At 49.2% G+C, this 3,852-nt stretch overlaps 1 protein-coding gene across 5 annotated transcripts in view; it reads left to right on the top strand.

Annotated features, from left to right (window-relative positions):
- Positions 1-3,327: 3,327 nt before the first annotated feature.
- MECOM (MDS1 and EVI1 complex locus) overlaps positions 3,328-3,852 on the top strand; it is a 528,538-nt gene continuing 528,013 nt past the window's right edge. For 4 of the 5 annotated variants that reach the window (XM_015588564.2, XM_015588563.2, XM_015588565.2 and 1 more), the window contains exon 1: positions 3,328-3,490. The gene's annotated coding sequence lies outside the window, so the exon portion shown is untranslated. The remainder of the gene's footprint in view (positions 3,491-3,852) is intronic. The other variant, XM_015588561.2, reaches the window with a different exon arrangement.

Below are 3,852 nucleotides of genomic sequence, written 5' to 3'. Positions count from 1 at the left end.
GAGAGGGAAAGGCGGGCGGTGGGGAACAGGCAGCAAAGGCAGCCCCGCCAACTTGTTGGAGGCCTCTTTCCTCTTGCGCCAGCGACAGCTTAGACGTTCCGTCAGAGGATGTCGGAAACCCCAGGGGCAGCTTAACAGAAAGTCACCTGCTTGGGTCTCACGGCTGAGACTTGGGACAGGTGGAACTGACGAGGTCTAGGCATTTGGGAATGGAAACCCGCGGGGTTGGCGCGCCGGGGCCGCCGCGCTGCAGGCGGCGAGCGCAGCCCGCTGCTGCTGGGCGTTTGCTCTACCAGGTTAAACATACTTGAACTAGCAACTTAGGTCTTTTATTAACACTCACTTAAGACGGAAATCAAATGATTAAAAAAAATGAAAAGAAAAAAAAATAAAGAGAACGGGGGGGAAAAAAAGGAAAAGAAACCCAGGTTTCAGGTTTGAAAATAAAAGTGATGATATTGTGAATACTTTATTAAACGACAAAAAGAATAATGCCTGTCTTTTCACAATGGCTTGGCCCGAGGGCACAGAGGAGTTTGTGTTTATTATTTCAGTTAGAAGAAGTTGTATTCGCTCGTGTCCCGATACCCTTGCAAAGACTAGGCAAAAGACCGGTTCGCTGAAGCGATCGCGACCCCCGGGGACTTACAAAACCAGAATGGGAGGGTGCTCCAGCCGTCGTCCCCACCTCTCTGCCCTCTAGAAAAGTTTAAAAGACAGTGATCTTCAAATTTGGGGGCTCAGATTTGATTTTCTTTAGTCTTCTACATTCTACCCAGTTCCTTTCAGAGCCCCCACCACACCCCCTAGGCCGCCACGTGGTTTATAATTTCTCAGCAGAAACTACCACCGCAGCTTCACATGTGGATCTTGTATTTAACCTTGGGTTTGGTTCTATGGTACCTTCGTTTCCTAGAAAATTCCCCGGCACTCCTCTTAACCTCCTCTTTGCAAGGGGACCCGGATATAGATCCCCTGGGAGATGAGACGAAAGGAATTAACTAGAACAGTGGAAGGGAGGATGGTAACTTCTTTTATTTATTTTTTAAGCTGGGAAGGGAGGGTATGAGAAGGTGTTATGAAAGGTCCCAGGCAGAGCTTCCTTCTTTCCAGGGCTCTCTTGGGTCTCTAGTGGACTCCACCTCCTTTCCTGGGGGCCAAGGCCCTTTAGGTTCTGACAGTTGGGAGGGGCCTGATCCTCCAGCTCTGCCCCTGTGTCCTCTAGCCTAGGTGAAGGTCGCCAGAGAGTTCTTTAAACTGACCAGAAGCAGCTTCTATGAACTTCTTGCCAGCCAGCCTAGTGCATTTCTCTCCCTAGATATTTTACTTCCTTTCTGAACTCCCACGTCTCCTTTTTTCCTTAAGGACTTACTGGTCAGAGGGAGGGCACTCCTCCATCCACACTGAGTGGAGCCAGTCACCTCACATTCATAGACCCCCGGGCACCTACACTCAGAATGTTGAAGTGCCGGGTGCTTTTGCAGCCACCAAATGTATAAGTACACCACCTGTATGCACAGGGCAACAGGAATTGTATTTTTAAAAAACCCTACCTGCTTCTTTAGTCCAGAAAAAACCATAAAGTTCTGTGCCCATGTGTGTGGGCACCAGAGCCTTTTCTTTTGGAAGTTGTTTTACTCCTGCTTTGTGTAATTCCTTCCTTCGCACCTTCCCTCTTCCTTTCCTCACATTTCTATATTACACATCTGTCTCTCTTGGGATCTGTACCTTGGTTCTCAAGGGATCTGTATCTTACAGCCAAATGCCCCTGGAATTACACAACTCTGGAGAAGGAGAAATGGCGGGCATTTTTAGGGTAAATTCTTTGAACTTTGATTTTCTCAATTTAAGATATTTGTGAGCCATTGATGGATGTCTCTTGGGGACGAACCTTGCTATTTGCTCACGTATACCCCCAGTCCTAGTTTTGACAATGAATAGCAGGTACAACTGGTCATTCTCCAAGATCTTCCTTCCCCTCTCCTGCCTTTGCCAAACTCATGACCAGGACCTGCTTTTCTTTTCTTTTTCCTTTAACTTGAACATCAAGTATGTATTGTTGCAGCACAGAGACTGAAAAGATTGTAATTTTCTTTAATGGTGTCTGGCAGGATTTGCAACAGATATTAATGGGGACATAAATGGTTCATGGAAGGCATTGAATAAAACTGTTTAATGCAAGGAGGTTGTACCAAGAGAAAATCTATAGATAGTCATACCTTAAACACAGCTAGACCCTTTAGGAGCTCCCCATTTCTGCATGCCCACTCCTTGGTAAATCCTGTAATAAAAGCAAATTTCGACAATGTATTTTTTAAGGATGGAGGATGGATTTCCCCACCTCCTTCTTCTTATGACCACGGAGGTTGTGGGTATAAGCGAGTGAATGAAAATGGCAGTCAGGCTGAGTTGCAGCAGGAGGGGACCGGGGCAGCGGTGGGGGAGGCCGGAAGGTGACAGCCGACCTCAGGGAAGGCAGGAGGTCTAGGATATCAAGTGCCCAAGCCCGCCAGGATCTGGGATTCAAAGGTGGAAATTACAACTTGGTGGGAATAGATCACTGAAATGTTCTAAAGGTGGCAACAAACATTGATATTATAACTAAAATCGAGAAAGAAACAGTTACTTATTCTGCTTTTAACTCTGAAAGAAGCCGCTATAGCTTCAATAGCAGTAGTAGCGGCAGAAGCAGATTTTCCGGAGTTCAGGATGAATCTCACTTCTGGATTATCTGTCGAGAGTCCAGTCTTTCTAGTTCTTTAGTATGGGAAAGATTTTAAAAGTCCTCCCCCACTCCCCACTTCTTGGTATAGATGGTATAGAAAATTTCCTGTAATTTATGATGGGAAAAACAATAGTAATAATGATACAGGCTTATTGGTGATTCGAACACGAAATCAATACTCTGCCCAAGTCTTTTCATTCCTTTCTTTTTGGGGGGGGGCGAAGTGTCTGCTACCGTCTGGCTCGCTGTGCTCGCTCCCCGCCCCCCGCCGCCCTCCCCATGGCTCCCTTTCTCCGCCTCCTCGGCGATTGCCATCTGACAAGATCTCCAAATCAAAGTGATAAATCGCTCCAAACTTTTTTTGGCGGCGCTGAGATGTTGGAGGGGCGTCTAGCGCGCATGTGCGAAGGTGTCCAAACTGACAATGCTGGAGAGATAGCGAGTGTGGATTGAGAGAAAGGGAGAGAGGGAGGGAGAGTGAGTCAAAGAGGGAAAGACAGAGAGTGAGTGTGTGTAAGTGTGTGTGTGTGTGTGTGTGTGTGTGTGTGTGTGAGAGAGTTCAGAACCTAGCACGTGTCTGGCACATAATAAGCAATCAGTAAATAAATATAGAGAGAGAGAGAGAGAGAGAGAAAGAGGGAGGGAGCGAGAGGGAGAGCAAAAGAAGGAAAAGATCCAAGAAAAAAAAACCCCAACCACACACCAGCGGCTGCAGGACTGGGCACAGCATGAGATCCAAAGGCAGGGCAAGGAAACTGGCCACAAGTAGGTGCAATATCCCTTTTCTATTGGCTTTTCCCCTCCTCTGCCATCTTGCATATCTGTCTCCAGCGCTCCGGGAGGGAGCGCGGGGCTGCCTCTCCCTCCGGGGCCCGGGTGGAGGGCAGGCGCAGCGCAGCCCCAGCAACCTGCCGGCCCCAGACTCCGCGCCCGGCCGCCCGCGCTCTCGCTCCTGGTTTGGGCTCCAAAGGAGCCGGGCAGTCCGTAGCCTCGCGCATCGACCAGCTGTGGCAACCCCGGGGTGGGGGTGGGGATGGGGGCAGCCAAGACTGGGGTGGGAGGGAGCAGAGAGCGCGAGAGCGAGCGGGAAGGGGTGTGGGGGGGAGAGGAGATGAGAGAGTCTCCCC

The sequence above is a fragment of the Pteropus alecto genome, unplaced genomic scaffold (genome assembly GCF_000325575.1).
Source record: "Pteropus alecto unplaced genomic scaffold, ASM32557v1 scaffold33, whole genome shotgun sequence".
Classification (NCBI taxonomy): domain Eukaryota; kingdom Metazoa; phylum Chordata; class Mammalia; order Chiroptera; family Pteropodidae; genus Pteropus; species Pteropus alecto.
The sequence above is the reverse complement of the archived record's forward strand: the minus strand, read 5'-3'. Positions and strand labels throughout refer to the sequence as shown.